The sequence below is a fragment of the Cottoperca gobio genome, chromosome 20 (genome assembly GCF_900634415.1).
Source record: "Cottoperca gobio chromosome 20, fCotGob3.1, whole genome shotgun sequence".
Classification (NCBI taxonomy): Eukaryota; Metazoa; Chordata; class Actinopteri; order Perciformes; family Bovichtidae; genus Cottoperca; species Cottoperca gobio.
Window position 1 is genome coordinate 3746389 of NC_041374.1, and position 13525 is coordinate 3759913.

Consider the following 13525-nt stretch of genomic DNA (forward strand, 5'->3'; position numbering starts at 1 on the left):
TCAGCGAGAAACATATGAACATCCTCAAACATCCTCAACAAGTCTGCTCGCCTTTGAATTACCACTTGTATCCCTTAAAGAAACACTACACGTCAAGACTTGTTCATATCTCATTTGTTCTGTGCCGTCCACTCAGGTTTATATCAGGCTTAAAATGCTTGGCTCGGTTTGAGTACGAGAATCCAGCGATGTCCACAGAAACAACGCTATGCCTGAGTGAAGGCGCTTCTCTTGGCGAGAGAGCCAGACTGAGGGTAGGATCGGGAAGGGGGGGGTGATGTCATGCTTGGCAGAACCGTGTGTTACTTTGGTAAGGAACAGCATATGAATTGTCATTTGTTCTGTTCATTTTTTTCAGTTGATTTAGTCCACGCCAATGCCCTCCACCTCCATTAGACTCAGAGGATGTTCGCACGCGTCACTTTGATGTCTGACATTGTGCATGTCGGCACCGTTTTAACACTGCTCACATTGTACACCGCCAATGTGACAGCTTCTGGTTTGAATTCCCTTGAAGACACATTACAATATGAATGAGATCTATTGCGCAGGAACAACATGTGGTTGATTACCCTGCTTGATGATCAGAACGATGGAGAACACAGCGTGACCATGAGCTTAAGGATTTTAAAGTAAAATCCCTTTGGTTTTGTTCCCTAACAAATATTAAGATCTGCCTTAAAATAGACTGTTGACCCAACATACAAGACAAGAGTCTGCATTACAGCTCATACGTTAGGACCACAACAACAAGTCTCAGGGGGAGAACCAGGCTTTGTTTTCCATTCTATTGTTGCAGCGCATTCATATTCACGAGATGCTTGTGGTACATGGGCAGACACTAAGCCAACTAGATGGCCCTAAAACCCCATTACCCACAGTGAAAACATGACTTCTTTGGCGTTTTCCCAAGATGAGCATCGTTGGAATGCAATATTTTGTACAGCTTGTTGCTATGGTATTCTGTGGATGGAATACATCAGTACAACTGGTTCCTTTTCTGTTATGCAAGCTGTATAAACATCAGTAAATCCTTATTTGAGATCGAGTCTAATACGATGCCATGCCACTTCTGGTTTTAACATTTTTCAATTAGCTAAAAGAATGTTTTAATATTAATTTTTTATTTTGTGCAGCTGAGTTGAAAGTATCCACAAGATGCAAAAACATATTTTCTACAACAGCATTTCCTATAGGGTCTTGGACTAATTGTGCATTGCTGAAATGCCTGCATTGGTAACATTTAGGTTCCGCTTCTGCTGTTTTTGAGAACTGCGTGAAGAAATGTTGAATAAAGTGTGATGGTGAGGTGTTCTAAGGTTATGTCCAACATCATAAACCAAAAAAGTCTTAATAATATGTGCATCATTTATTTATTATATATAATTATCAATGATTCACATACATAATGCAGGACAGTTGTTTGGAAATATTTGACTGCTGGCAAACTACAAGGCTGTTTGTGTTTAGCACCATTGTCTACCCATGCCTTGGGTTTTTTATAGCCACAGCTGGTCCACGCCCACTCCACTCCACGCAGCCCACTTCTCACTTAAAATGTCCTCTTGGGCTGCAGCACTTTGCAACATGTTCTCTCTGCCAGGCTCAATAAGACCTAAATCATGGAGGAGATAAAAGCTCAACCTAAAAATTAATTGTGAATTCTCAACAGGAAATGTCAAAATAATGCACTGTTGTGTTATGTATTATGAAAGCAGAACATTCCCCTTAAAATGTTTGATCATGTTACACCCAGAGGGCTGAAAGTTAGAATAATTTACTTTTAAAACTGAATCAAAAGTGAGATAACTAAATAGAAAATGAGTTGGACTGAACGACTCCCTCAGGAACTCTAATGAAGAAAAGAGTATTATCTTACTATAATATAGTAAGGGAGGGTATATCATCATACAAAGATCTATACTATAGCTACTATATTGTTTCAGTCGTTTCTAAATGCAGCCTGCAGTGTTCATTTGATTATTGATTATTTAACAAAGCCGATGTGCTGAATAGGCAGATTCAAGAGGAGTGAGCTGTCCTATTAGCTGAAGCATGTTGAGCGTGATCATGGAAATAAGTGTTGCGTGGTTGGTTGTAGCTCTGATCAGTGGGAATAGTATAAAAATGTGATTATAAAGGAGGATGTAAAGAGGGATATGTACAGTGGAGCCTCTTGCATGTGTTGTAAAACAAAGCTTTATGATAGAAAATCTTTCACTAACATCAACTGTTTTCATGCAGTGATTTATTTTACCAATTTACAACTACATTATTGTATCTTTGGCAGCAGAGATGCACTGCACAATTAGTAAAAGACTAATCATATTTACTGTCGCTACGCCTGTCAAGCTTTCTGTTTTTGCATAACACAAACACAATCATGAAAGATTTACCACTCAAAATGTGCAGTGATGTTTGAAACAAGGGCTCATCAACAGGTTTAATAGCTGTAGCTGGCTAACTAATCAAGCTAACTAATCAAGCTAACTAATCAAGCTAACTAATCAAGCTAACCAATTAAGCTAACTAATCAAGCTAACTAATCAAGCTAACTAATTAAGCTAACTAATCAAGCTAACTAATCAAGCTAACCAATTAAGCTAACTAATCAAGCTAACTAATCAAGCTAACCAATTAAGCTAACTAATCAAGCTAACTAATCAAGCTAACTAATCAAGCTAACTCATCAAGCTAACCAATTCCAGCTGCCTCGAGACTCTTGTAAAATAATCTTAAATATGCATATAACAGCTACATACATTATAGCCTATAGGCTAATACTAAAAGACTGAGGCTAAACGGTCAGATTGTTATTTTAATCCAATAAAACCTGTCTGTATTTTTAAACCATATGTTTTAAATTTTAACGTTAGGCCTATAGGAGAAAAGGCTTTTTAGATGAGGATTAACCGATGTGTTTGGCAAACGTAACGCAACGTCGGGTTACGTTAATAAAGAGCAAGACAGAGCTGCTAACCTGTAGCCTAACCCCACAAACTAATGTTGCTCCAGGTATTGTAGCTTATGTTAGAGCAGACAAACTTTGTTGAATTCATTCCTTACGCATTTACTCTTGAAAAATGACACCGCTGTCCAATCTCTAAAAAATACTGAGTATCATTCTTACTAAGAGAACCACTTCAACACGCGGAGAAAGCCAGAGCTCGACAGGCCTGTCATGTCTAATTGCAGTTTCTAAAATATGATCAAAAAATAAATTGCAGTTCAGTGGAGGGGTTAATTGAATAAAAATGAAACATACAATTAAAAAAGAGTTGCTCTTACTAACAAAAAAGGAAACAAAGCTTGATCGTGCAAACCCTACAGGGACAATTCATCCCAAAATCACCTTACCTGTTGTACTATTTATCAATCTAGATAGTTTTGATGTGAGTTGCCTAGTTATGGATATAGATCAGTCGTAAATATGTGGTGATTCCCTGTGTTGGCCATTTGTGTGTGTGTGTAAATGCACAATATGTCATCATCAAGACAGAAAGAAGCTGCCAGACAGAGAGTCAATCCAACCTTCATCACAGTCTGATTTACAGGAATCTGCACTTGGCAACAAAACATGGACGAGCACATGCTAGTCTTCAAAGCAGAGCGATCATCATCAGTCTACTTGCTTTATGTGCATCGATCACAGTTTGTGAAAGAAGTTAAGGTCTCATGCAGGTGCTCCTGGGAAATATATGCTAAACCTTCTGCCATGCATTACCGCTTTACCACAGCATCAGCCTCTGGGGTGTGAATATAAGATAAACGCCAATAATAAACTGGATGCTCATTATTCTCTACAAATGTATCACCATGACTAGCCTCAAATATTACTTCTCTCATATAAAATACTAAATGGATATAAATTGAGATATACAGTATATACATTACACAACATTACAAGCCCATATACCATTAATGCTCGCACTGACCCTGTTTACTTTCTGTGCATTTTCACTTCGTAGCTCTATTTGAGGGACAGTTCCCACTGACAGTGTTGACAGCGCTAAAAATAATCAGAGAAGCCACAACCCTACATGTCTTTTTTCTTTCCCTTTTAATAAGCTAGTCAGCGTGTAGAGCATTTGAAAGGAATTCCCAGAGATGTCCGTACTCATGTGCATTGTAGATAATACAGCTGTCCCCATGGGAGCGACATAAAAGCAAGATTCCTCAAACACTGCTTGCTTCAACATGCTACCATGCACACACACTTTCCACTAGCGAAGAATCCATCTCATTGACTGATTGCTGTCAATGTATGCATTGCAAAAGTGTATATTTCTCAGGCTTCACTCATCGGCCAATGCTACTCCCCGAAGAGTTCAAGTAAGGTCATAATGCTGTGCTGCATGACTAAAACAACCCAGCTGTGTAGCTTAATTGAGATTCACGATGTAAATTAGAGCACCATATGTGGGTTCATGCGTTTGTCGCCAGCGTCTGCAGCATTATCAGTCACGATCATTCGTGTGCCTGCGTCTGTGTAATTGTAGGACTCATCATCATTTATCAGTATTGATATATTTCTTTAAGGTGGCAAGACAAATCTTATTCCCAGCTGAGCACTGTGGGGTGTGAAAAGCGTAAAGAGTAGGTGATATAAGGTCAAGAAAATCAGCCTTTTGATTAATTAATGCAGTTTTTGATTAGATGGATGGAGGGAGGGATGGACGGAGGGAGGGAGGGATGTGTGTATACAGACATCACACAAGGTGAAACAAGGTGAATTGGCATGTCGCTGACACCATTTGCGGACGGGTTGTTCCATCTCACTTCATTTACAGATAATGGGTCCCACATTGCCTCCTTCACCATAGCCAGTGATCCTAATTAGCATCCGAGTGCCTTATGTTCCCGCCAATAAATTCCACTTAAATCCAGCGCTCCATCTCATCTGTTACAATCACGGTGGGGTCTGCATCATGTGAAAATAAATTAATGTAATGCAAAGTGCGATTTCAGTTGTCTTCTTTATTGTCCCACAGTGGAAATGCACAGATAGTGCACACGTAACAGTATAGCAATAAAGTCTATAAATAAGATGTCAAAGAATGTTAAAAAAAAAAACAGGATGGGAAAATATGAAGTGTTAAGTGTAAGAAGAAATTGTACTATACAAGTCAAATAATAGTAATATCACTTACTGACTGAAATGCAATTTTGTACATACGTTCATGGTTCCTAATGAATTTGGTGAGCAATCATGTTAGCATACTGTTGTTAGCATTTAGTTCAAAGTACATCCTCACAGAGCCGCTAGCATGGCTCTAGACAAATCATATTCTCTGCCCATAATTGTACAAAATGTTCAGGTGTCCCTTAAATGGTCATGTGTGATGGTGAAGTGGTTTGTTTAAATTAGAGTGGAGGAGTGAAGACAGAAACAGCTTTAACCCAAACACTGGAACACAGCAGAGAGCATGTGGAGTGGGACATGCAGTCATTGTATAATGTGAGTCATATCTTAAAAGATGCATCCTTTATGCAGACAACATTAGGACATTTAGGACAACAAACTCTCTCTGTTTGAAGAAATTGAATTTTACTTTCTGCTCATTCATTTTTTATATATATAAGAAATAAACTTCTAAATATTTGATGACACAATCTGAAATACTATCACGGTACTCTGGTTAACATCTGCCATTGTCTGGCAATATCATTTTGGAATTTGTAAAAGAAATAGAAATCACAGACCTTGAACGTGACAGAATTCACAAAGATGAATACAGTCAGAGTTTTCTCTGCATTTGTTCTAAGCATATAGTGAGCAGAGCAACATAAGAAAAGATAAATGATTTTATCTTGTGACTTGTGACAACTTCCTACACACTGTCACTTTAAGTTTCACAACTCACAGATTAGAAATGAAATGAAACCTATACACAAATAAACAAAATACAGACAAAGAATGCAGAATTAAAACATTTCAGTATTTCCATGGCACCTAAAAATTTCAAGCTACAGAGAGACTGAAGAGACAAAAAGATTCACTCCAGAGCAAAAACCAATATCTGTTCCAGCTCTAATGAGGCCGTTTGATGTGATTAACTGCAGGGCATTTATTGATCTTTACCAGAAGCTGGGAATAATAATGATATGGCATCTATCATAAAGCAGTGGTTATATTTTGGATTTTATTCCCGCTCGTGATATTTTTCGCAACAAACTTTGCTGCACAAGTGAAAACACTGTTAACAAATATAGTCTACAATCAGGTGTGTTACAGAATACATTATCACGGAGCAAAATATTATAATAAGCTTTAACTTTGCTGACAAAGTAACTCTGCAGGATGTGTTTCAAATTGTTATTCAGCATTAAGTGTTAGTACTTGTAAGTATGTGTGTGAATTCTGCAGGGCCTGAGGACAGAAATCCCATCAGTGTGGCAGTACAACTTTGACTCAGGGGCAAAACAACACACATACACACACACAGACACACACACACACACACACACACTCAGTGCTTCCTCTGTGGTTTCCGCTCTGTTTGGTCTCCAAAAATGGACCCACGTCATAATAATCCAAATGTTTATTTGCTTCGCAACAGAACTCAGGTGCCAAAAGAGCCTCAATCTCCTCTTTTTATGAAAGTAAATTGGAAGTAAAGTGGAAAAGTAATATCAGTAAATTGTTGAATGTATTTGTCCACATGTGCAGTTACAAGACCAGATCCTTTATAGTGCTACCTCATCCAACTTAAATGTTTTGAATGGAGCCAAATGTATGCAGTTGTTCAGTTGTAAAGAGGAGGTTGCCAACAAATAGATGTTTTGGTTCAATACCCTTACATTTACCCACTCAGACGCAGCATCGCTCACAAGTGCGTACATGAATGGTTATTTTTATTTTCCCACCATTTTTATCATGAAAAAGGGTAGGTGTCCTCCTCTTCAATACTGGCATGCTGTGCCTGTCTGCTCTCCACCACCACCATCTGAAAACACAAGAAAAACCACGCAATAGATCGACTGAAATAGATGGATTCCACGGTGCAGCACCAAATGAATCAAAGGCAGAGAGCTTGAGATAATCATAGCAAGGCACTCTGTGGAGAGATCAAAAGTAGAACGTTTTTGCACCTGCCAGTGTCTGGGCCGTGTGTCGGGGTTGGCTGGCTTACAGAGGGAAACAGGACTACACCTCCTATTCAGAAGGGACCCTAACATGTCGAGATTCATTTCTCAGCTCTTATTTGTAAGCATGTTGTTCTCCGAGGTTAAGGGCAACGTGGGACACGTAGGGCAACATGTGTGTCCGTGTGAAAATTGCATTAGCTGGAGATGATGAGTTGAAGTGTTTCATCCGAAGAGTGTGATGTCCTATAGCCCAAACACACAATCATGCAAATGCAAATTGCGAGATGGAAAGTGTCACATGAACTCTGACATCTGGTGTTGCCTATTTATACAAAATGTAAAGATACTCTTCAAAACAAATCTGATTATTGTATTAAATTTAGTCAATTGATACAACACAAATGAACACACACACACACACACACACACAGGTGTTTTCCCTTTAGCCTGATTACACCTCGTCTCAGTTGGTGGTGCAGACGTGCATACTTGACATCTCCCTTTACTCTCCTGTTAGTTTTCTTGCACCTTGCAAAGGTGTGTAAGCATACACCTTTACCATGTCAGTATCTCAAGCAGCTTAAATAGTCAAACAGCAGCAGGCAGTCAAAATGTCTGCTGTGCAAAAGATCCATTGAGGTCTTATCAGACTAAAGAATGTATGTGAAGTGTCCAAAGGCTAGAACTTTCCCATCTTTGTAAATAGCAATAAAAGAGGAAAGTGATGGAGATGAACCTGCGAACACAATGTTAAGAAGCCATCCAATTAGGCGACATAAGTGGAAACACCTGTATGGGTGGATTTAGAGGGTGGAGGGGCTTAAATATAACAGTCAACCCCTCAGGAAGACTTGTTTATTGCTACATTCAGGTAGGCCTAAACAGACCTGTTTCACATCAGGACATTTCAACATGTCATAGGAGGAAGAGCACAGGTGTAATAAATAACAGGAGTAATTCATTTCAGGTGATGCAGGTCCGTTACACATCACTGTCACGCCTTACTGACACACTTAAGTGGAACAGAGCCGTCGTTAATGCTTATAAGTTACACCTGTGCTTTTAATAAAGTTCTGTTCAGTGCAGCTGTCAAGCATTTAGAGTAAACTGAGATATATATATATATATATATATATATATATATATATATATATATATATATATATATATATATATATATATAAAGGGTTGCACAGAGAAGGTAGGCAGAGCCGAGAACTTCTCCCTTGCAAGGCAATTTAGTTCAGCAAAAGTGTTCCTCCAACTTCAGCATGGGAAATCTGTTTACGTCCTGCTGGGGCTGACCTCCTTGGCACTGGTGCAATTCTCAAAATAGCACCTGGCTTGCTTTTAAAGCAAAACAATTGAAATGTGGAAAGAAAGATTCGGGTCAAATGTCAAAGTCTTATTGTGAAACCTCGGACTGAAACAACCACAATGTTAATTAGCGGAGCATGATAATCCTGCAGGACGGTCGAGGACTGTTCTTTAACACATTTACTTTCCACAATCCCTTAAAATCATAATGCTTTAATATCTATTTAATCTATTAAAGCAGCATCATTTGTTTCCCCAACTCAAGGACCTTGATAATAATAATGTGCCACCGATGACATTTCTCAGCTCATTCTTCCTTCTGTTTGCTATGGATGATTATTTACACACACAACGTAACTACCCTTTGAGCCTAGGTTGCTACATTTCTCCTCATGTACATTCAGATGCCTCCAGTGAGCGTCAAACTCAACACATCTGAGACTCTATTTGACTTAGATTCAGTTCCACCTTCAGGGCTTCACCAACCAGAAGAGATTCTCGACTCGGCTCGACTCACAAGCACTCAGGCGTTGATGAAAGTCGTGCCCCTTACAGAGTCTCGCAGCGGTGCGGCACGGTGTGACTGAACAAAGTTATTAATGAAATATAAAGAAAAATGAAAAGCTCTTGGTTATGAAATGTAATATTTTTTTTCCCAGCGTGGAAATGTAGATGAGCTTCTATAGATGTCACATGTGGATTTATTTGGCTCACGAGCGATATTCAGCGGCCCAATAAAATGGGATGTTTTCCTACTCAAAGCGGTGACGTCAAACATGCCCACTTGACACTCAAAGTAGGGTTTTTGATATGTATATTCACTGAATTCATCATCTTTGTTTCACTATCTCGTGATTTCATTAGCTGCAATTAGATGAAAAGAGAACTTTTGTAATAATTGCCTGCAATTATTGGATAGCCAGCGCCTATTAGCATGTTGCTTGTTTCATGATTCAAAAGTGCTCTTTAAAGCTCCAACTGTAATAGATCTAGGAGGAACAATTACCTTTAAAAAGGATGATAATGACGGACTAAGTAGAAAACAATTTACCTGCTTATGCGAGGAACAGCACAGTTGCTGCATAGCTTCAAGAGGGAAACAAGGACACATGTTATTTTCCACTGTGGCACATAATAAATAATGTAGGATTTGTGTGACAGAACATTAACTTGTATCGACAAAGCAATAGTGAAGGAAAAGGTTAGACTGTAACAATAACAGCAGTCTACATTGTGTGCTTTTAAAACATGGTTTCCCTTTCAGGTTAAATCATTCACAGGTAATATACACTCTGGAGCCAGCGCTGACCCCCCTGGCTACCAGACGAGCTGCTATCGACAAAAACGTCTGTCGCCTCAGTGGACCCTGCTGGAATCTTTCAAATGAGCGGAGGGAGATGTCGGCTCAAAATTGAAAGTATCTGCATTCACTTACACTGAAGAAATAAACAACCTTTGGACAATGAATGTCCTGAAGTGACCTTCTTTGCCTCTCTAATTTCCAATTCATGGTACAGCAGCGAGCATTCTAATGTTTAATTACCGTGTGTGTGTGTGTGAGTGTGTGTGTGTGTTAGATAGCCGGGAGTCTCAGAGAGGTTGCAGTTTGTGTTAAATTTAAATTACTGTCAAAGTTTAGATTATTATTTTTAAATGACTAAAAGCTGAAGGACATGTGTGTTTTTCTTCCTGGTGCCATAGCAACAAAGTCATTTCTCTTTTGTGGAAATGATGAGAAGTACTTCACCTGAATTAGATCTCCAATGAGACTAACTACTAACTAACTCAAATGTTAAGAAGGTGATGTACTTTCTCATCTCCACCCTGGTGGGAAACATGTCATCTTACTTATTGTGTGGTTGGTTACTGAATGCATAAAAGAGTGAAAGAGAGAAAATCCTGTTTCAAATACTCCTGTATTATGTGGCTGCCATCTGCTGGTTATTCTTGTGCAAAAAGCTAATGTTGTGCTTTACTCGATTCTACCACTAGGAGGATCCTGCACTACAGCAGTGTAGGGTGTCAAACAGAAGACATTTGGACTTCAAACACCATTACGTGATCAAAACTCGAGCATAAAAAGCCATATATACACCTGCAGTGTGTGTAGCTGTGTTTTCCAGATAAAGTTGTGTGTGTTTTTCCTTTTACGTCACAGATAAAGCCTCGCATGCTGCAGCACTATCACTATTCTAACTTATCAGAGATAATAGATCAGCCATAAAGGCAGCCTGCCTCTGTCCTACAGTGATCCCGCAATATCTGCAGCTATTATATAAATAATAATAATAAGTAAATGGGTTAATCATTTATTAAAACCTATAAATGCAATACATTCCTGCATAAAGTAGAATAATATTGTCACCTCATATGGGGAAGACCGTGTCATATTATCCAGGAGCTTATTACATTAGTAGCTTTTATTATGCATTAAATGCCTTAAGAGGACATTGTGTGACTAATGACTGTATGCATTATGCTGCATGTTGATAATGTACTGTGTGTGTTTAATTATAAGCTATCTTAAAGAATATTGAAGCTGGTTAATTTTCTTTCATCACAGTGTTTTATAGACAGTCAATTAAGATATGATTCTCCTCTATAATAAAGCATATTACTCATTCATCTTTGTTTACATCTATTCAATAGCTGACGAGTTTGAACTACATTTAACCCTTTCTGTTCAAACAAAAGGCCCATCCGCCAGAACGTAGTGTTACATTAGTGTTATATATAATATATAAGATTTATTTTGGTTTAGAAATGTCCTTGGAAGGGAATAGAAAAACATGAAATATCTTTTATGCTTTGTGATAAACCTTACAATATGATCACTTCAAATTCTTCTCCTCAGTGTGGACTAACTTGAAAAGCAGTGGCCTGATGCAAGGCTGAAGACACCATTCAAAACAAAAGAAAATCACATGCTTACAATGCATCAAGGCTTCATCTGTGTCAAGTGCAGCGCAGGCCAACAAGGACAATGGTGGGACAGTTGTAGGGGACACAATGTTCAAATCTCCGACCAATCATGTGACTTTGATAATCACATGATGTCAGTGAGTCTTTGGCTGTCAGATGAGGCATAATCAAATAGTAAAGTCAAGGTTTTGGACTCTGAAATAGCAGGGGTGCAATCTGTTTGAATTCATCTTCGGGGTGAACTTTTCTCTGTTGACTTTTACTTTAACATTTTAAGAAAAATGTTCAGAAAGGTTTTTCTGCAAATAACAGGGGGCGAGTGTGAATCGTCTGAGAACAGATCACGAGGCAATTTTACTCATTCATTCTTTTATATTTTGTTCCCACACCCTCTGAAACAGGGTGTTTCACCTGCTGTGATATGAGGCCATTATGTTAAACATTAAGCTATCCAGAGAGAGTCCAGGAAGAGGTTGAGTCAAGGAAAAGGTGGTGTGATCCAAAGTTATACACTTGGCATAAGACAATGGCTGTAAACATGTTATGCTTGTTTAATATAACCTGTCTAACAGCTTCCACAGAGGTCAGGACTATTGTTAAAAAAAAGGTTCTTAAAGAAGACACTAAGCCTTAAATGGAAACAACATTCAGCAATTCTAATCATTTTGGACAGTTAAAGAATGATATGACATTTTGAGATATGTGTTTATTCGTTTTCTGGCAGAAAATTAGGTGAAATAATAATAATAATATAATAATAATAATAATAATAATAATAATAATAATAATAATAATAATAATAATAATAATAATAATAGCACCTTTCAGACAAGAATTGCAGCCCAAAGTGCTTCACAGCAAAAACATAGTACAAGATTAGACAAAGCATTTACAGTACAATAATCACAGTGTTGATATAAATGAGTGTGAAGTAGCTTTAAAAATAATATAAAATATCAGAATTAAAATAATATAAAATATCAGAATTAAAATAATATAAAACAGCAGAATTAAAATAATATAAAATAGCAGAATTAAAATAATATAAAACAGCAGAATTAAAATAATATAAAACAGCAGAATTAAAATAATATAAAATAGCAGAATTAAAATAATATAAAACAGCAGAACTAAAATAATATAAAATAGCAGAATTAAAATAATATAAAATAGCAGAATTAAAATAATATAAAATAGCAGAATTAAAATAATATTAAATAACATTAGAAATCATGCCTAGTTTCTGTATCTGTGCCGTACTTAACGACCCTCCTGCCGGGAAACCACATTCATCACACCATTCTTGTAAATGTTTTAAACTATCAGAGCCTATCAGATGATTATTACTACCATCATTAGCTTTTTATGTAACTTTACTGATCAAATATACCTATAACCGGGGGTGGAAATAGTTCTAGCATATTGTACTTGTATAGTAAAAGTATTTGTGTAAAAATGTGCTTTAAAAAAGTCAGAATCAACCAGAAAAGAGACAAAACTCAGACAATTAAACTAAAATGAAGGACAATAAATAACCATATAAACTCATGTAAGGACAGACTGTTTTTACACACTACATAGTGCACACACAATGCTACAGTGTTATACAACGCAGTACTTGATGTTCTCATGTGGACGGTGAGTTCAGTGAGCATTTGTTGTGTGACGTTACTCACCTGACTTCTGCGAGTCTTGAGCACCGTGATTTCTTCCTCAATCTGCTCCAGGTTCAATTAGAACAATATAACCAATCCTCTTTGTCCAACTATATCCAGTCCATTAAACCTCTTTGTCCCCCTAAGCTCCTCAAATTAAAAAAAAAATGGAATTGAATGAGGCTCTGCAGTCACATTAGGGATATTATTAAAAAGAAAACAAAAGAAAGGCCTCACATACCTCACTGAAGGTAGAAGTTCCTCAGTGAACACAGATGTCACTGCTTCCACCATTTTCATTTTAGAATTGAGTAATTAGCTAGAAAGCACATGTTTACATCACATCGTGGATCTGTTTAATTTGGGTCACAAAATGTTGAACTATTCCTTTATATTAAATGTATTGTAATGATTTAATTGCATTGATTTTGGACAGTAAAGTCAATCTCTCTTTATTTAATGATGATAAACAAAGGTGACACTTAGTGCAGTTTTGGAGTTAATGACTCACTGAGTTTTTGTTGAAGACATTTCCGGCAAAT